Source organism: Sapajus apella, unplaced genomic scaffold (assembly GCF_009761245.1).
Source record: "Sapajus apella isolate SASKATOON/1434 unplaced genomic scaffold, GSC_monkey_1.0 scaffold60, whole genome shotgun sequence".
NCBI classification, from domain to species: domain Eukaryota; kingdom Metazoa; phylum Chordata; class Mammalia; order Primates; family Cebidae; genus Sapajus; species Sapajus apella.
The window spans coordinates 319,901-341,308 of record NW_022437000.1 but is presented as its reverse complement, the minus strand read 5'-3'; the positions used below and the strand labels follow the sequence as shown (position 1 = coordinate 341,308).

Genomic DNA, 21,408 nt, shown 5'->3' with positions numbered 1-21,408 from the left:
TGCCTGTAATCCCAGCTACTTGGGAGGCTGAGGCAGGAGAATTGCTTGAACCCAGGAAGTGGAGGCTGCAGTCAGCCGAGATTGCGCCACTGCATTCCAGCCTGGTGCCTGGCGACAGAGCAAGACTCTGTTTCAAAAAAAAAAAAAAAATTAGCCGGGCATGGTGGCAGATGCCTGTAATCCCAGCTATTTGGGAGGCTGAGGAAGGAGAATTGCTTTAACCCAGGAGGTGGAGGTTGCAGTGAGCCGAGATCGCACCTTTGCACTCCCGTATGGAACACTGAGCGAGACTCCATCTCAAAAAACAAAACAAAAAACAACAACAACAAAAACAAAACCCCAAACCTGAAATACCTCCAGCTTTTTGGAAGGCACATTTAGATCCATGGCTGTGGAGAACCTAAAGCATGTTATGCTCCGTGTAGCCTATGCAGATACAGAGTCCAGCAGATTTGCTGGAGTTTGTCAACATAACTTCCAGGTTCCTTTTTAATAGCTAAGTCAGCCTTGCAAAGACTCTACTGGGGCGGTGTGAATGGAAAATTGAAGGGAAATCACTAGATTTTTTTAGGCCATACTGCATTTTAAAAACTTGAATTTTCTGAGTCGTCATCTCCATCCTGTCACCTGCATGTGTGCTCAAGGACGCAGAACCCCTGGCCACGTCGACGTCCTAAATTGTTCATCTTGGTTAGTAGCAAAAATCTGATCTCAAAGCTGTTGGGTTTCGCTTGGATTTGAAGAGACTGTTTGTTCACAGCTCCTGTTCTAAAGCTGTTTGTGATTTTTATCTAAAGTCAGATTGCCACGGTTTCAGCACTTTCCAGTTTACTTAGCAAAATTCAGCCCTCGTGAAATTGGTTGCCAATGAAGTAGCTAACTCCAATTTTAGTCATAATCTGATTAGTCCTTTTCATATTATCGTAATGAGCAGTGAATACTCAGCATTTTAAAAATTTTGGCTCAGAATGAAAACCAAGCACTTTCCACTTCATCATTCTGTACATTTCCAAAAAGAGATGATGGCTTTTGAGGTATATTGCCACACGCCACCCTTATTAACAGACTGTTGCTTGCAACAATTTACATAAACCAAGTGTGCATCCTCTGGTATATATCCCTAACACCCAACAACTTCAGTGAATTTGCTCCAACCAACAAGCATGTTGAATTTTTTTTCTTTTCGGTATTTTCAGGGTGAAATATGTGACTGCGCTAGCAAACACACCCATGCCATCTGTTGGGTTCAGAGGAAGGCAGTTTCTAAGAACAATTAAGTTTAGTTCTGGCTGTTCGGTTCGAGAGTCACAGTCCACCCAGTTGTGGAAAGAAAGAGATTGTTGATTTCATTCTCTCACTTTTCCCCTCCCTCTCTGCAACACACACTGTACTTCTTGCTAACGGCGCTCTCTTAGCTCTCTCTCATCTCCACCTCGTCCTTCACGCTTCACACTTTCCTTCTTTTTCTCTCTCTCTCTTTGGCTCCTGGTTGGCTGTGACCATCCCTCCAATATCCATCTTAGGTGGATTGGCAAGAGGCTACCTGGCTGACCCTGGGTCTCGGAAAGGCTCTCAGGGTGATCTGCTGCGATTATTGGGAGGTAAGTGCTTCCTGGAGAAAGGAGAAAAGGGAAATTAAGGTAAAAGAGGCCACCCCAAAAGGAGCTTTTATGGGGACTTTTACATCCTGGGAGCAATATAGGTTGTTTAAAATGAGGTTTGCGAGGGACTGCATTCTAAGTGTGTTAACGCTACAGGGCAGCCTTGGTGAGCCCTTCTCACTGTGGAATTAACTTGTCCCCCAAGATATGACAAGCTGGAAACAGCTGAATAATGGAATTAAGGCCGTTATCAACAGTTACATTAGACCTTCGAACAGACTAAATACCATAGTGTGTTCTGGGTCTTGTTTGATTCCAAAGGTGGATTCTGCCCGGGTTGCAGAGGAAAGTGGCACAGATCAGAATCTTTGCAGGCCCCTGTTCTAAAAAATGGTGTTCCCAAAGTTGCCGCATTCAATCGATATTTCGTGCCATGCTGCTCAGTGCAGTGGACCAGTGGCTAATAAACTTGTCCTTATCCATAAGCCACCGTATTATGTGACTCTGTCTGGGCCAGGAACCAAGGCATGCTATGATTTCAGAGACTGGATTCCTATCACCTGGGGAAGAGACATGCTCTGGTGACGTAAGAAAGCAGAGAAATCAACCATCACCGAGACCTGCAGACTCTGAAATTAAAGGAGAAAATATGCGTGCAGTTGGTTCGATTGGCACCCATTAAAGCTAATAACTAATCATCCTCGCAAGTTTCTAGCTCAGAATGATCAAATCTGCAAAGAAAACAACATCCGTCCACTTTTACACTCCAGTGGAAGAGGTGGTCCCTCGCGGCAGGGCGGCACAGTCTCGCCATCTGGAGAATAAATCGAGTGTGAAGTACAGTATAGTTTGGGACCAAGCTCCGTGGCGGCAGCTCAGCAGTCAGTTCATTAGTTCCAAACTTCCAGGGATTAGAGCGGCATCAATTCTACTGTCGGATAGGATGAGACAGACAGGATACGAGATTCAAGGGGGATTGTGACAACCAAGAGGAGCCCCTTGGGCTTATTTATAAAACTACAAAGTATAAACATACCCAAATAAGTGCCTTAAATAATAGCATTATCACAGTTTCATAACATCTGAATTATCACCTTTCCCTTCGCCTCCCAGCCCCCGACTCAAACCTTGAATGTTAATGTATAGTTGTTTTCAGAGGAAATGGCCAAGACAGCCCTGGGTGCAACAGGAACAAGGAGAAACCTATGTGCGACCCAAGATTTGGTAATTAAGAAATACGAAAGACTTTCTAGACTCCAGGGAGAATCCACATTTGTGATTAAAGAAAAGCACAATTAATATTTTCATCCTGCAAAGGGCAATTGCCATGCCACGTATTCAAAAACATCAGTAAATTCGATCTCTTCTGAATTTGTCCAACTCATCTGATTTCCATTGATCTAATGTGTTTGGATCATTATCAATGATGTTATGGCACGGGCATGAAGTGGTCCAAATTTTGAGCAGAAGGCCCCAGGAGCATCTCTATGAAAATCATTTTGAAAATGTGGAAAAGTTTGATTTAACATAAAAAACAAAATGAATTTATTCTATTTAAGGATCACCTTTTTCATATAACTTTTTATCAATTTGTATTTAAAAACAGCATTGCTTATGGCATAGAACATCATCACTAGTCAATTATATTGTATTTTTCTCATAAATGTGTACAAATTTCCTGAAATAATGATCACAAAGACTGTTGTAGTGACTGCATTGAAAAAAAGGGCAAATGAATTCCCACTGATTATTACAACCTGGTAGTGTGTTTCATTAAGCAAGGTGAGTGTTGAGTTTTCTACCCCATTATTTTTTCCACATGAAAAAGAAACCTTGGTTTGCCTGTTTCTGAAGGAAAGAAGACCTGTTACAATACTGAGCATACTGTATGTTAACTGGCTTAAAATTGTATGTAGATTCATCTTACAAAGCATTACATGCCAGGCACCCTGTTTACTCTGAAAATGTAGATTTTGGCAGAGCAAAGTTTTTGATATGTTAATCATGAGCCATACATTAAAACACAGGTTTACAGTGAAATGCTAAATTGGCTTTCATTCAGAAGCATAAGAAGGCTCAGGATGTGTAGAGATGGGTAGCGTATAATATGTAATTGGTATTTCTGCCCTTCAGAGATATAATTGAAAAAGAGAAAAACTTTCCAAAAAACTCCAACACTAAAATACAATAAATCTATGAAAAGAATTTGTTTTGAAGGTCTCCAACCAATTAAAAATATTTTTAAAAGATGTTAGAACAGTGGCTTTAACTTCAGTCATGCAAACCGATACATTTGTCAGAATTCATAGAACATACACTTTAAATTTGTACATTTCACTGTATATACATTTCATCTCAAAAGCAAGAAGAGAACTGTAAACAAATATTGAACTCTAGTCAACCATATGCATGCTGGAGTATTTAAGGGGACATGTACTGCTGTCTACAATTTACTTTGAAATGGATATATTAATACAAAGCAAATTGATGGATGGAGAGGGACAAACGGATGGTCAGATACAGATTAAGGCAGGCAGAGTAAACATTAATGGGAGAACACCGGAGGTAGGTATTTGGGTTTCTACTTTATAATCTTCTAATTTTTCTGATGCTTGAAATTTTTATAGTAAAATGTGGGGGAAAGGGTACCCTAAAACGTTGACAATTTTTGGAGCTGATTGATGAGTATATGGAAGTTCTTTATATTAGACTCTACGTTTGGCTATATTTGAATATTTCCATAATAAAAAGTTTAAAACTATTATAGTTAATGACTGAAATGTCACTTTAGTTATTTGTGGGAAATAATTTTGGTGAAAATTATTTTTAGGTTTGTGATTTTGATAACAGCTTTAATGAGATAAAGTTCACATGACATACAATTTACCTAAAGTGTACAATTCAGTGCCTGTTGGTGTATTCGTAGAGCTGTACAGCCATCACAATTAATTTTAGAACAGAAGCCAGGCGTGGTGGCACACACCTGTAGTCTCAGCTGCCTGGGAGGCTGTGGTGTGAGAATCACTTGAGCCCAGGAGTTTGAGGCTGCAGTAAGCTGTGACTGCATTCCAGGCAGGTTGACAAAGCAAGACGGTCTCAAAAACAAACAAAAAAAGGTATGTTATCACCCCAAAAAGAAACCCTATACTTCTTAGCAAGTCACTCCCATTTCCCCAACCCTCCCAGCCCTAGGCAACCACTATTCTACTTTCTGCCTCTATAGATTTGCTTATTCTGGAATGTATAAATGGAACCACGCAATATGTAGTCTTCTCTGACTGCTTTCCTTCACTAGTATGTTTCATTCAAGGTTCATTCACATTGTAGCACCTATCAATACTTATTCCTTTTTATTGCCAAATTATATTCTAATGTATGGATAGGTCACATTTTGTCCACTGTTAGTTAATGGACACTTGGCTTGTTTCCACTTTGTGGCTATCATGAGAAATGCTGCCGTGAACATGCATGTACGGGTTTTTATACAGACATAGGTTTTCATGTCTCTTCATTCTCTTAAGAGAAAGTAGAATTCCTGGGTCATATGGTAACTGTATGTTTGACCTTTTGAGAAACTCTGCTGTTTTCCAAAGTGGCTGAGCCCATTTCCGCTCCCGCCAGCTGTGTGTGAGGGTTCCAGCTGCCCCACATCCTCACCGACACTTATTACCATGTGTCTTTTTTATTCCAGCCATCCTCATGGATATCAAGTGGTCTCTCATTGTGGTCTTGATTTGTGTTTCTCTGATGACCGATGATGTTGAGAATCCCTTCATGTGCTTATTGGCCATTTTTATATCCACTGCGGTGAACTGTCTATTTAAATTTTAGTCCACTAAACAACTGGGGCAAAACATATACATAACATAACGTTTTCCTTTTTAATCATCTTTAAATGTACAATTCAGTGGCACCAATTACTTATGCAACATTGTCAACCATCACCACTATCTATTTCTAAAACTCTTTTTTTTTTTTTGAGGTGGAGTTTCACTCTTGTTGCTCAGGCTGGAGTGTAATGGCATGATCTTGACTCACTGCAACCTCCACCTCCTGTGTTCAAGTGATTCTCCTGCCTCAGCCTCCTAAGTAGCTGGGATTACAGGCGGCCGCCACCACACCCAGCTAATTTTTGTATTTTTAGTAGAGACAGGGTCTTGCCATGTTGGCCAGGCTGGTCTCGAGCTCCTGACCTCAGGTGACCCACCCGCCTCAGCCTCCCAAAGTGCTGGGATTACAGGTGTGAGCCATTGTACCCGGCCTATTCCCAAAACTTTTAATCACTGCAAACAGAAACTCCATAAACATTAAGCATCAACTCAGTATTTTCCCTTGCCCCCAGCTCCTGGTAACCTCTAATTTACTTTCTATACTCATGAATTTGTCTATTCTAGATATTTCCTATGAGTGAAATAATTTTTGTTCTTTGGTTCTGGTTATTTGACCAAGCATAATAATGTTTTAAGGTTCATTCATGTTATAGCATGTATTCAAACTTCCTTCCTTTTTATCGCTGAATAATATTCCATTTTATGTCTATACCACATTTTGTTTATCCATTCACTTGTTGGTGGACATGTGGGTTGTTTCACAATTGGTTATTGTGAATAATGCTGCTATGGACGTTGGCATATAAGTTTCTCTTTGAGTCCCTCTTTTTTTTTTTTTTTTTTCTTTAAAGACACAGTTTTGCTCTTGTTGCCCAGGCTGCAGTGCAATGGTGCAATCTGAGCTCACCACAACCTCCGCCTCCTGGGTTCAAGTGATTCTCCCACCTCAGCCTCCTGAGTAGCTGGGATTATAGGCATGCACTACTGCGCCCAGCTAATTTTTTGTATTTTTAGTAGAAACAGAGTTTCTCCATGTTGGTCAGTCTGGTCTTGAACTCCCAACCGCAGGTGATCTGCCCACCTCAGCCTCCCAGAGTGCTGGGATTACAGGCGTGAGCCACTGCACCTGGCCTGAGTCCCTCTTTTCAATTCTTTTGGGTATATACCTAGGAGTAGAATGGCTGGATCATATAGTAATTCTATGTTTAGCTTTTTGAGGAACTGCCAAACTGTTTTCCACAGAGGCTGCACCATTTTGCCTTCCCATCAGCGATGTACCAGGATTCGTATTTCTCCACATCCTCACCAACACTTGTTATTTTCTGTTTTATTGACACGGTGTGTGTTTTTGGTCACAGCCATCCTAGTGGGTGTGATGTGGTCGCTCAATGGGTTTTGTTTTACATTTCTCCAATGACTAATGATGCTGGGCATCTCTGTGTGTGTGCATCTCTATTAGCCGTCTGTATATCATCGATGGATAAATGTCCATTCAAGTCCCTTGCCCGCTTTTAAACAGGTCTGTTTGTCTTTTTGTTGTTGAGTTATAAGCTCATTAGATATTCTCGATATCAAATCCTTATCAGATATATGACTTCAAAATATTTTCTTCCATCCTGTAGCTGTCTTTTCATTTCCTTGATGGTGTCCTATGAAGCACAGAAGTTACAATTTTACTGAAGTCCAATTATCTATTTTTCTTCTGTTGATTGCACTTTTGCTATCATCTTGAGACCACTGACTGCCTAATCAAAGGTCACAAGATAATATGCAAGAGATATGCCTATGTCTTTCTCTAGGAGCTTAACAGTTTCAGCTAGTAACATTTAGGTCTTTGATACATTTTGAGTATAATCTTTTTGTATATGGCATGGGTTGAGGGGGTGTTTTTCTTTGTATTTTCACTCTTTATTTTTCAACAAAGTACAATGAAATTCCCAGGGAAGAGAAAACTCCAGTGGAAAGAAGGGGCTTACTTCCATCTACCTCCTTGCCTGCCTTGCCCTGGCCGCTGCCTGGCAACTGGCTGTTGCTGGCTCTCTGCTGCCATAGCCCTATCAGGCACCTTCCCCTCTCTTCTTCCTCTTTACCTTGCCCTTCTCCATCTCCTCCTGGTGTATTTTCCTTAACTATATGTGCCAGACCTCAGTATTTCTAGGGAGACCTTGACAGGCATCCTTATGGGCTCTGAAGTGCCTCCCACTCAAACTCATAGGGCGATGTGGAGCTGGTGCTGAGAAGGTGCCTCTCTTGGGTGGGGACTCCCAATGTTTTATGATTCAGTAGTGTAGCTTTGAGGTACAGTTTGCACAGATTTAAGAGACAGGGTCTTGCTCTGTCAGCCAGGCTAGAGTGGAGTGGCAGGATCATGGTTCACTGCTGCCTTGAACTCCTAGGCTCTAGCAGCCTGCCTGCCTCAACCTCCCAAAGTGCTGGAATTATAGGCGTAAGCCACCATGCTCAGCCGTCCTTGTCAATACTATTAGAAACCACCATGCTCAGATTTGTCTGTGGTTGTGGAATCTGTTAGCTCACGGCTCTTCCCACTTTTACTCTGTGTTTTCACAGCCTCAAAGGGGCAAGGTTAGACTTTCCGGTTTCTGGCAGGGCAGCAGGGGCACAGGGGGCTGGGAAAATCTGTGGGCAGAAGAATGGGAATGGTGGCCGCTGTCTCCGAGGGGGCCCAGGGAACAGGTGGCAGAAAGATCCAGAGGAAAACTGAAAAGCGCAATCACTCATCTGGTTGTTTTATGTCCTTATGGCCAAACATCCAGATACTTGAGGCATTTAGATAACAGAGGATATGTCCTTTTTTTTAAAGAATGTGTGTGATTCCCAAGAGAAAACTTCCTGAATACCATGCCCAGATTCTGCCTGATGACCCTGCTCTGATACATGTAAAACTTTTGATCCAGAGGGATTAATCAAATGCAATCCACTGCACCAGGCGCTGGGGACAGGTGTGGGGGATAGGGAAAAGATCCATAAATCACTCGCTGTTAAAGTCTGGGAATTTATCATCCAGTTGTGGCGATGAAAGCCCCATATAATGATAAGTGAAGTAACAGTTGGAGTCAGTAGAACAGATCCTGGGGCCCTTGGGACTTAGAAGCAGGGGACGGCACCTCAGGCTGAGAAGGGGATTGGAGGAGGGGAAGCCGGGACTTGGGTGGCCTCTGAAGACTGAATAGGATTTCAGTAGGCACAGAGGAGGCAAGAGAGCCAGAAATGGGCAAAGGGCAGCGGCGGGAACAGCAGGGCAATGATTTGTACATACGAGGCTACAGAGGCAGGGAGCTTGAACAGGGAGACAGACAGACAGAGACAGACAGACAGAGACAGACAGTGGAGAGCCCTGAAGGGCAGGGGCAGCCTATGACTTAGAGACACAAGGGATGAGGCTCCGTCCCAGTGGGGAGAAAGGACCATGTGGTAACAGGTCACGACTCGCAGCTCAGTTGAGAATATCTCTGAAAACCTGCCCTGAACCCCTGCCTGCATTCCGGAGGATCCACCCTCAAGTGGGGGGGGGCAGCAGGGGAGGTCCCTGCTCACTCCACCTGTGCAAGAGTTCCTTCCTTTGAAGGAGGGCCTGGAACCCCAAAGCTGCTCAATGTTGTCTTTGGAGTGGGTGTCTGTATGTGGGTTTCTGATTTGGTGTACTCAGTCCAGGGCAGTGAAAGTGTTCTGGAAGCTCCACAGTACCATGGCATGCAGGCCCACTCCCTGGCACATGCCTTCTAATTGGTCTTGCTTAGCTCGGCCCCAGTGAGGATGGAGAAGGTAGCTGCTTTCCCCAACCGACTGGTACAAAGTGCAGGCTGGAGCAAAGCTGCCCTCTCCCTCTCAACTTGCTGTATTTATGTTTCCCCACTTCTCCGGGTTAGAGGAGGTAATTAACTGTTTTGGTTTAAAAGCCCTCCTGCTGGGTCTCAGTCTGCATGGGAGAGTAAAAGTAAACAAGCAAAAGAGAACAGTGTCATCAAAGGACCTCGCACCTACCTTTCTTCATTATGAGGATGAAAATGTGCCTTTGTCCACAGGTGCCATGAATTACCTGTGCAGGGCAAGGTCCGTGGGCCTTTCATTCTTTTTTAACGGTAAGTCAAGAGTGATTGGCTCATAATTTAATGGAGCAGGCTTGTCATAGTTCCAGATACACATCAGGTAACAGACACGTCACCTGTCCCTGGCCTGAGCATTTTCGAGTGATGCTCACAACATATATTGGCCAGTGACTCCCTCTAGTTCTCAAGCTGACCTGATACACATTACTGGAAGCTGATCCAAATTGTCCGCTTCACACAGATATCAAAAACCAATTTGTTAAAAAAGCAAACTTTTTTTTATTTCTATGGAGGAAAACTCATTTCCCTGCCTGTCACCAAATTCTGCAGCTGTGAGTTGGGCCCGCTTGTCTCTGAGGCTGCCCTAAGGTGGGTTATGACCAACTCAGCTGCGCCCACATTGCTGTGGGAGATGCCTGTCTGCGTGCCAGCTGCTTCCACCACACTTCTGTAAGGTGCCGACATGAAGAATCTTGTCTCCATAAGTAGATTATAAAGTTTATCCATAGAAGTATAAATGTCTAATGACAAAACACACATAGCCTTGCAATTAAACAAGCTGAGCCAATGCTAATTTCAGCCAGCAGCAAAAGCCAGTCCTTGACTTCTTGTCTTTTGGAGGAAGCTCTGCCTGGTGTGGCAGAGCAGCAACCCACACAGGGATTCTTGAGATTCAGCAGCACGTTAATTAGTCTTCCTGGTAGACACGAATGAAGAAATCAGGCAACAACAATAAGCTATGTGATGGCAGGAACAGAACACAAAGAAATACTTCTTGCAAGTATGTGAAACTGCATCATTATTTTCACAAACTATTTTTAAAGTAGACAGGGCTTTAAAACAGAAAGGAATAAAAAAATGTCTCCACACAATATTTGGTAATATTGGTAATGTTGGTTCCACCTTTGTGCATTTTCATTTCTGTTGATTAAACATATGCTGAGTCCTTTAGATCATTTCTTTTACTTATTTATTTTGTAGAGACAGGGTCTTGCTCTGCTGCCCAGGCTGGGGTGTGATGGCTATTCTCAGGCACAGAGTGCACTACAGCTTCGAGCTCCCTCATTTATTTTTATTTATTCTTGGTTGTTTTGCTTCCTAATTATTTCCCAGAGAAAACTATAACTGAAAAATGGCTTTCTTTTTAGGTGGCAAATGTATAGGTATTTTTAAGCGTAGTACTTTTCCATCCTATTCTTTGTCAATTTTATTTTCTTCTAAAATCAACAAGGAAAAGAAAAGTATAATGTGGAAAAACTGAAAAACGGAGGAGGAGAAGGACGGCCAGGAGGGTACTTAATTTTTTTAAAAAGGCAGACTGAGGTTCGCTGGAGAAGAAGGGTGTTGCAGCAAAGCCTCCGCCCCCGCAAGGACCACCCCCGTGGAGGTGGCTTCTCCTCGCAGCCTGCCGCGGTGTACCGTAGTTCCTCTGAAGATGCGCATCGCGGAGAAAGTGGCACAGCCTGCGTCGTGTCACCTAGCTCAGGAACACTGGGAGCTTCCAGTCTTCTATAATTAAATGTTATCCTCGAGCAAACGCTAATAGAACAATGCCGTGGCTGGCACCGCACTTGATTTCCATCACGCTTTCCACCTTCTCCCCTTGCCAGCTCTTCACGTCGACTTTCTCCGCAGCTTCATTCCTTCACTGGTGCCAGGCAGGCGCACTGCACAACCACTTGGGTTTTCTTCCCGCTTTCTGCGCCCGGTAAATTTTCATAAAGCATTTAACGTGAGAACAAGCAGGTTAATTTCCCGTGCCGTTGAGCCAGGCGCCCCGCAACACTGCCATGTTTTGGCTTCGGAGTTAGAGGCCTCGGTCCCAGTGGCGAGAACTCTTGCCAGAGCCTTCTCTGTGCAGACACCAGGTGTGATTCAGCATAGCAGATTGTGTGGACGCTCAACGGCTTCTATAAACCATGCGTCAAAACGAAATTGTATCCTTCATGCAAGATGAAGATGGAAGTCTCCTGGGCTGGAAGTTCTGCCAGGAAGGGCCTCTGGACATACAGGAAGTGGGAAAATCACCCCACCTTGCAACACATGCCTAGTTTCAGCACCATTAACGTTCTCCTTTACAATATCAGCACCTGGTTAAAATCCTCCATCATATCACAACGCTGTTTTACTCTGATGGTAGGTAGGCAATGAAGTATTTGTGAAAAATATACAAAGAAGATGGGAAAAATGGAATTGTAAGGAAATTTAAAACCTCACTGAATCTAGTGTTTGATACCTACTTAGTCAATGACTTGAACCATGCATGAAACCCTGGATGACAGTGACTCTGAATGCTGATGCGCTAGGTGTCAGCTCTCTGGCTAGGAGGAGGCCGCATGGGGAAAAGTTTCAGGAAAGAAACTGAGCTTTATGGCTGCCACAGTGTAGACCCGAGATGAGAACGGCCTATTCCCGAAGATGGCAAGATTAGTGTGCCTCAAGAGAAGGGCAGGCCTGAAGCTGAGACACAGGTCACCCCACGGGGAGAGTGACTGAAGTCACAAGAGGACACCGAAGATGATTTGAGGACAAGCTTAGCAAACACAGCTGCTAGAATCACCAGCCTTTTTATCCAGACCACTGCTAGGGGGATCTTAACACTTAGTGATGTTCAGGCAGCTAACAGAGAGGACCAATGGTGTCCCAATGGTGTGCCAACACCAGGGGCTTGGGGATAAAATACATGTGTTCAGACGTTCAAAATCACCTGATAACGATGATGTCAATATATACACAGTCCTTTTCTAACTTTTCAAAGGGCTTTCATGCCTGTGATCTCATTTGCCCTCACAACAGTCCTGCGGTGTGGACAGCACAGTTTTTATTATCCACATGTGCCTGAAGAACAGACAGGTTAGGAGTCTTCTCTGGAAACCAGACAACTAGGCAGCAGTTGAGATGAGGCAGAACTCCCATCTCGTGCTCCCAATTTGCATGTGTCTGCAGAACTCCTCCCTACACCCTAGAAGGTCAGTGAGTTACTCAATAGCCTGTAATAAACTATTTTGTTTTCTTTTCTTCTTCTTTTTTTTTTTTTTTTTTTAAAGATGGGGTTTCACCACGTTGGCCAGGCTGGTCTTGAACTCCTGACCTCAGGTGATCCACCCACCTCGGCCTCTCAAAGTGCTAGGATTCCAGGCGTGAGCCACCGCACCTGGCCAACTATTTTGTTCTCTGCTTACACTCAGTAAACTAAATTCTGTGGTTAGCTGCCAGCAGCCCTGGCTAATACAGCGACCACACTGCACATGCATTCTGTCACCTGTCTTTTTTACTCAGTCACAGGTAGGGTATCTTTTTATGTGGGACATGATCTGCATAATCATTTGTAATTACTTCCAAGTATTCTATTGCATGGATAGGCCAATTCCTTATATAGTAAGATTTAATTTTTCAGCCGATGTGGTGGCTCAGGCCTGTAATCTCTCAGCACTTTGGGAGGGAGAGGTGAGCGGATCACCTGAGGTCAGGAGTTCGAGACCAGCCTGGCCAACATGGCGAAACCCCGTCTCTACCAAAAATATAAAAATTAGCCAGATACGGTGGCACATGCCTGTAATCCCAGCTACTTGGGAGGCTGAGGCAGGAGAATCACTTGAACCCAGGAGGTGGAGGTTGCAGTGAGCAGAGATTGCACCACTGCACTCCAGCTTGTGCAAAAGAGAGAGACTCTATCTCAAAAAAAAATTTAATTGTTCCTCAGCTCTTTGCCATGAATATGTTCATCTCATTCAAGAAATATTTGTTGAATATGCTTTATGTGCCAGCTACCATTTTAAAGGAAAGAACAGCTCCCTGCCTACATGGAACTTACATTCCAGTCAGGAAAACCGCTAAGAAACAAGTAAGCCAGTAAACAATTGCAGGTTGTGAAACTATGAAGACAGCAGAATGAACTCATGGGATAGGAGGGATGGGGGCGTAGAGCTTGAGACAGGGTGGCATGACAGCTTCTGTGAGGATGTGAAATTTGCCCTGATTCCTGAAAGATGATAAACCTAGCTGCCACAAATGTCCCAGAACATTAGAGTCCTTGTCTGACTGTTCCCTAAGGACAAATCTTACAAGTGGAACTGCCAGGCCAAATTTCCAACTCACAGAGGCTCCAACGGAATGAGACTCCAACCCTCACAGCCTCCTGTGGGCCACCTGCCTCTGGAGCCAGCAAGTCTGGCTTCCGGCCCTCACTGTGCTGATGGCTGCCTGTGCATGACAGAACCGTCTCTCAACCTCACTGTGCCTCAGTTTCCTCATGTGAAAGATGGGGATGAGAACAGTGCCTGACTCAAGAGTTGGTGAGTAATGAAATTCTATGACATAAGTGGTTAATAAATGTTAGGTTAAAAAAAAATGCTTTTTCTTCCCCCTAAAGGGATCAGGTTTTGCTATATTGCCCAGACTAGAGGGTAGTGGCTATTTATAAGCACCATCATAGCTTGCTGCTGCCTCAAACTCCTGGGCTCAAGGGATCCTCCGGCTGCAGCCTCCAGAGTAGCTGGGACCCCAGGCAGACACCACAGGGTCTTAATCCCTGTTTTAACGTGTATGCTAAATTGCTTTTTTTAAAGGGCTGTACACATTTAAACTCCCATTTCCTTGTGCACATCCACTTGGGGTTGGTTCTGAGTTCATATTAGGTTGGCCTTGTTTTCAGTAACCAGATGTCCTTACGTCAGGACTCCGACCACATTGAGGACTGGGAAGGTAGCTTGTAGCTCTTGTATCCCCAGTGCCTGAGCAAAAGGAAAGAACAGGAAGCTAGTCTTTTGGCACTTGGGGGAGAGTCCCAGAATAGGGCCAATCAACTCACAGACAATGAGAGCCAGCCTGTCCATTGAGGGGGTTCAGGACACACTGCCCCAAAATACGCATTTAAGAAAACAGCAGAAGCAGGAGGGTCTTTCTCTCACTTTTCCCCATCCTTCTCCCCAAAGCAGTTCAGAAGAATTTGAACAAATAGGCCTTGCTAAATTCTCCTCGGTTTATTACTGTTAGATAATACCCCCCTCGTCCAATCACACTTCTGCCCAACTGTTGACTTGCATCAAATCTAATCATAAAAATACATAGGTGTTCCAGCTAGGCATGGTGGCTCACACCTGTAATCCCAGCACTTAGGGAGGCTAAGGTAGGTGGATCACTTGAGGTCAGGAGTTTGAGACCAGCCTGGCCAACATGGTGAAACCCTGTCTCTACTAAAAATAAAAGTCAGCCCTGGGCGTGCTGGCATGCACCTGTAATCCCAGCTACTCAGAAGGCTGAGGCAGGAGAATCTCTTCAACGTGGGAGGTGGACACTGCAGTGAGCTGAGATTGAGCCAAGGCACTCCAGCCTGGGCTACGGAGTGAGACCCTATCTCAAAAAACGAAACAAAACAAAACAACAAAGAAAGAAAGAAATGCATAAGTGTTCCTGTTTCTTTGGGTGTTACTTAGGAAGGTTCCCATGTTGCCACATAAAGCTTATATTAACGGGTGTGCCCAGGACCAGTGGCTCATGCCTGTAATGCCAGCACTTTGGGAGGCCAAGGCAGGCAGATCACCTAAGTCAGGAACTCAAGACCATCCTGGCCAACATGGCGAAACCCTGTCTCTACTAAAAATATAAAAATTAGGTGGGTGTGGTGGTGCGCGCCTGTAGTTCCAGGTACTTGGGAGGCCGAGGCAGGAGAATCGCTTGAATCCAGGAGGCGGAGGTTGCAGTCAGCCAAGATTGCACCACTGCACTCCAGCCTGGGTGATAGGCTGAGACTGTCTCAATCATCAATCAATCGGTCAATCAATATAATGTGTGTGTTTCTCTCTTGTTAATCTGCCTTTCATTATAGGTAACATAGTTGTGAACCTTAAGATGGGTGAGGAAAAGGCATTACCTTTTCTCTCCTACAGCATCTAGTTTTAGACCTCTCATTTTATATGAAATCAGATCTTAAAGATCTAAGGAGTCTACTTTCCTTGAGCACCATGCTCTTCAGGTTGCTGAATTCTTCAGGAATCCAGGTGGGCCTAGTATGCTCTCCACCTCTCGATAAAAAATTGCAAAGAGCAACCTGCTCAATGCTTTTGCGCCACATTAGAAACCTCAGGTCCTGAATCAGTTTCTCAGCAGAATCAGAGGCTGAGGTTGCAGATGGTCCTTTACTCATCGCAATGTGAAAGCACTTCATAATATTAGTATGAAATGTGACCACATTCCGTTTCTTCCCCTGTCCATCTGCTGCTGTTATGATTTAGGAGAGAGAAATGATTTTAAAAGATGTAAATCTGGACTGTAAGGTGATATCTTAAGCCATATTTAACTAGTTTGGGCAACAAAAACTACCTCAGTACTGTTTAACTAAGAAGGCAGTAAGGAATACGTTTTTCTGCCTTTTTTCATATGCATATACAACCTATTTTTTTGTGTGTGAGACAGGGTCTCACTCCGTCAGTGCTGGAGTGTAGTGGTACAATCACAGCTAACTGCAGACTTCACCTCCTGGGCTCAGGTTATCCTTCCACTTCAGCCTCTCAGGTAGCTGGGACTACTGATGCACGCCACCATGCCTGGCTGATTTTTTGTAGAGACAGGGTTTCACCATATTGCCCAGGCTGGTCTCTAACTCCTGTGCCCAAGCGATTCTGCTGCCTCAACCTCCCAAAGTGCTGGGATTACAGGTGTGAGCAACTGCACCTGGCCTTTTGGTTTTGTTAAATTTATTTTTTAATAGAGACAGGCTGTTGCTATGTTGCCCAGGCTGGTCTTGAACTCTTGGCCTCAAGTGATCCTCCCACCTCAGCTTCCCAAAGTATTGGAATTACAGGCATGACCCACCGTGCCTGGCCTGCATATGCAGCCTTTTTGAATGGAGGTGGTTATGGTTAAGATGGTTAAGAGGGGTGAATTGTATATAGTGAATTTAATTTTTTTAAGGAAAGGAGAGCAAGGGCTCAGGAGAGAATGAAGGCATGAGGACCACAAGGAAAGAGTTCCCAAGGTCTCCTAGTGTCTCTGATCATTGGGGGATTGTTAGTCTTGTCTCTATAACCAGATAGATGAGACGGACATTGAGGTTGGGACTGTGTTTGAGCCCTCAGAGTACCTAGCATGGGGTGGGGGGACAGAGTAGCTGCCCTGCCTGGGTACTATATGCTTGCAAGCTAGAGATCAGAAGGATGCTTACCAGAGGCTAGGAAGGGGTGTGTGGAGTGGGGGTGGGTGGGTGGGGAAATGGAGTTTGTTAATGAGTATTAAAAACCGTATGTCGTTGGAATGAATAACACCAAGTATTTGATAGCACAGCAGGGTAACTATTTTTAATTGTACATTAAAAAACTAGAAGAGAATAACTGGTTTGTAATTCAAAGCATAAGTGCTTGAAGGGGATAGATACAGGTATTGATCGACTTACCACCTATGCAACTTACGACCATTCGACTTTACGACCACAATAGCTAGCCACGACTGCTCCGCGTCTGGCAGCGCAAACATTGCCCAGCTGGGCGTATGACAGTGCGGACCAGCTTCCGGCAGCACTACCATCTCCGCGTGCACCATTTCAACTGTACATATAGCCTACTCAACTTACGACCAAATTGTGTTACGACCGGTCCGTGGGCCTGACCGTGGTCATAAGTCGAGCACTAGCTGTACTCCATTTTCCATGATGTGATTACTGCTTTTTGCATGCCTGAATCAAAGTATCTCATGTGCCCCATAAATATATATACCTACTATGTACTCACAAAAATTGTTTAAAACATTAACTGGGAGTCAGATGGAGAATCTTTCCATGCCCCCCACCACTCTGATCTGTCTCTCTCTTACCCATATCCATACCCAGTGGTGTGTGTGTGTGACACACACACACACACACACACACACACACACACACACACACACACAGCATTACTTTCCCATGTCTGTAAGATTCGTATAGCTAGGATTCTTTCTTGTATTTTATAAACATGATCAGTAGGTTAGGTCCTGGAGTAAGAATCACAGAATCAGAGTCTTGGAGTTGCGAAGGGTCTTCATAGTTACCCCAGGAGCTTTGCCCAAGGCAGGAGTCCTGCCATCCTCGTGGCAAGTGCTGATCTGTTTCTGCATAAACATAGCCACTGGATGGACCTTCCGACATCTGAGTGTGGTCCATATGTTTCCCTGGGTCTTCTGTCTTCGAACCCTCCTAGTTCTGATCACTGTCTCTGAAAACCTCTGATACACTTTCAACATCCTTTGCTCTCTTGAGTTGCCCTGCCCTGGACATACCCAGGTTTGATGATGCCCTTTGTACACTCTGAGCAGATGCTCCCCACTGCTCTTCCAGACGCTATGCCCCGCCTGTAAGTGCATTAATTCCTGGCTGGCTGGCTACACTGCTGACTCACGGAGATAGGTAAAAAGGTTTAGTTGATCACAAATGTAACCCTTCATCTGCTCAATATGCGTAACAATATGGCCTTTAGTGTAGTGTTCTCAAATCTAACCATTCTTAATACCAGTTGCTCAGTTTTCCAAAAGGCTTTTAAGAATGTGAAATTTTTTTAAGAATATTTTTTGCTAGAAAAATTATCAGACATCATGCAGAAGGAATGTGAAATATTTAAGCCAGGCGCGGTGGCTCATGCCTGTAACCCCAGCACTTTGGGAGGCCGATCATGATGTCAGGCGTTTGAGACCAGCCTGGTCAATATTGTGAAACCCTGTCTCTACTAAAAACACAAAAATTAGCCAGGCGTGGTGGCGTGCGCCTGTAGTCCCAGCTACTCAGGAGGCTGAGGCAGAAGAATTGCTTGAGCCTGGGAGGCGGAGGTTGCAGTGAACCGAGATGGTGCCACTGCACTCCAGCCTGGCGACAGAGCAAGACTCTAGTCTCAAAAAAAAAAAAAAATATATATATATATATATAATGTGAAATGTTTGACAATTTATAGTAATATGGGACAATTACCATATTTAACAAAAGTCAGTGTTAGCATTCTTCTAAAGCTGAAAAACAATACATGTATTAAGAACATTTTAGCAGCCCATTTTTATGTGCCTTGAAAAAGATGCCACACAGGGTGGCATTCCTGAGATAAAAACCGTAGGCACTGGGGCCTCAGTTTCTATAACTGCAAGATGAACTCTAAGGTTCTTTCTGGCTTTAACATCCAACATGCTCTGTATAACCCTCCTCTGATCAGTTGTCTCAAGAGAACACCCTCCTGCAAACAGCAGAGATACTCCCCTTTGTTACTTCTTTTTGAATAAAAATAACATATTGCTGGCCTAATATTTCAACTTACTACATGTTTTATGGTAGGAAAATGAAAATATCTAATGTCTTGAGTATTTCTTAGTTTTAAATATAAAAGCTTTCAATCTTTGTCATTTGTGATAAAAATTAAGTTTTAAATAGTATTTACCTTGAAACTTAATATTTACCTTGATAAATATACCTAATATATAATTACTTATGCATATTTGAAGAACAGATAAAACCTGTATTGAAGAAGCATTCACCGATATAAAAGCATGGGGATTTTGAGAACTTAAAAATAATATTTGTAATTTACAAAAATCTTTCTCATTTATGGATAAGAAGCTTAGTGCATGTTCTGGTGTGTAGAGATTTCTGTCTTCTCTCTTCTTGGAGATATCCACTTTATGTGGTTTGATGGGTGTGTGGTAGAGCTCAGACATGTTTCTAAAGGATTCCCTTGTGACCCTGGTGGATGGCCAGGGTTGAAAAGCCGCTGCGCTGGTCACACATAAATGTCTCGCCTGTTGGACAAGCAGTGCCCAAGGCGCAGGGAAGAAGAGGAACTCAGCAGCCCCTTGAGCACGTGCCATGAATTCTCAGATAGCATTTCCCCATCACACACACCTCCACCAGTTAGCTCCATTTTACCATGTGACGTTTCTACTTGCAACACTGCTGGCAAATATTGTTGCTGAAGGAACTTGAAATCATGATAATTTCTGCTCTTGGTTGGTGACCTATACTCTGACCCCTTTAAATTTTTTTTACCTTAAGACAGGGTCTCGCTCCGTCACCCGGGCTGGAGTGCTGTGGTGCAATTATGGCACTCACTGCAGGTTTGACTTCCCAGGCCCAAGCAATCCACCCACCTCAGCCCCACCGTTAGCCGAGGGTACAGGTATGTGCCACATACCTGGTTAATTTTTCTTTATTTTTTGTATAGACGGGATCTCACCGTGTTACCCAGGCTGGTTGCAAACTCCTGGGTTCAAGTCATCCTCCTGTCTTGGCCTCCCAAAGGGCTGGGATTACCGATGTGAGCCACCACATGGCCCTGACCCTTATTTTTTCTGTTCCCACCTGTGCACTGAAGGGAAGAATCCTAAGAGAGCTGAGCAGGAAGAGAATGATAGGCACCAAGTGGGACCTCTGAGGCCAACTCTCATTTTGCAGCTAAGCAAGGACCACAGAAATGAAATAATCTCTCTAGCACCACCATCTTGGAGGAATTTAATTATTCAAGTGGCACTGTTTTCTGATTATAAAAATAATATATACTTTTTATAGAAAAAGCTTGGAATAAGAAAGGGCATATCTGTATTTTAACAGATCCCTGTAATCCATCACACTGGCACCATGGCTGAATGATATGAAGCTGGCTGCATGAAACCCAGGGCCACCACTCCTAAGTCCCACCCACCTGGGACTTTGTCCTCTTAATCCGAAGTCACTAGACACTGTGACAATGGTGGCGTCTGTTCTTCACGCACCTGCACTTGGCATGGGCCTGTTTCCTCCTGGCCCTACCTCCTACCTTACTGCACTGTAGCTTCCGGAAGGTTACACATTCCCTCACATCAGCGGCCACTCCCAGGAACACTGTCCCCTCTGTGTGCTGGAGCTGATGCTTGGCTTCCTCTTGCTTTGTGTCACCACTCTTTCCAGGGGAAGAAACACCTCCCTCCCCTGTATGCAGGGCCAGGGGTAGAGGGAGACATCTTCTAGATCTGTGTCTCTGTCCTCCCTCCCCTCACCAACCAGTGCTCCCCCTGACAGAGTCTGCACTGTCTCATTGTGTCATCCTTGCAAGTATTCCCCATACTCATGGATGGAAGCTTCTCCATACATCTCCAGGAGAAATCTCATCTCATAACTCTGGGTGTTCTCCAACACCCAGCTTGATGACTTGGTCATACTTTGGCCTGACTTTTCTCAAAATGGCCTCATCCCTAATTCTCAAGCCCTGAACTCCACCTCTCTGATGACAGCTCCTCCCTCAGCTGCCCCTTGTCCTTGTCCTCTGGTTTACCTTCCCCTGTCTTCCAAGTTGTGGCCCCTGGGCCATGTTCTCACTCTCAGATTTTCTTGACAACACCTTCACAACACCCTCAAGCTTGTTTCTGTTAGTTCTGTTTTACTCTCGTCTGGGTCTGGGGTTTGGTTTCCTCGAGGAAAAAGGCCTTCATCAGTCACTCAGTCATTTAACTTAACTACTCAACTGTGTCAGGCACTGGTCTAGGTCCTGAGGATGCAAAATGGCATCCTTCTTGCAATGAAGAGAAATACACAAATGCAGTGCAGGGTGAGGTGCAGATATCACATGTGGCTGCACAGGGGTGTGGCAGAGACAGCTGATGGCTCACAGCGTCCATCCTCCTGTCTTCCTTTGAGTTGTGGCACCTCTTAAAGCCTGCATATCCCAGCCCCACTTGCAGCTAGCATGTGAATGGAGCAGAAGTGGTGTAGGCAACACTTAACCCTTAAAAGGAGGCCACCTGCCTTCCACTCTCTCTTCCTCCGTCTCATGCTGGAACTCGAACATGGTATAGTGAGCTGGCATCAGCCGTGCAGAGGAGGACCTCAGAGCAACAAGGTAGACACAATGTGAGTCTCTGGATGAACATTGAAGAGGAGCACTTCCCACCCGGCTCGACCACCCGCCTACCTCTGTGTGTACTGTTGGG

At 44.4% G+C, this 21,408-nt stretch overlaps 1 protein-coding gene across 5 annotated transcripts in view; it reads right to left on the bottom strand.

The window, feature by feature from the left end:
- CLYBL (citrate lyase beta like) overlaps positions 1 to 21,408 on the bottom strand; it is a 292,997-nt gene that overhangs the window by 40,825 nt on the left and 230,764 nt on the right. The gene's annotated exons all lie outside the window — the stretch shown is intronic.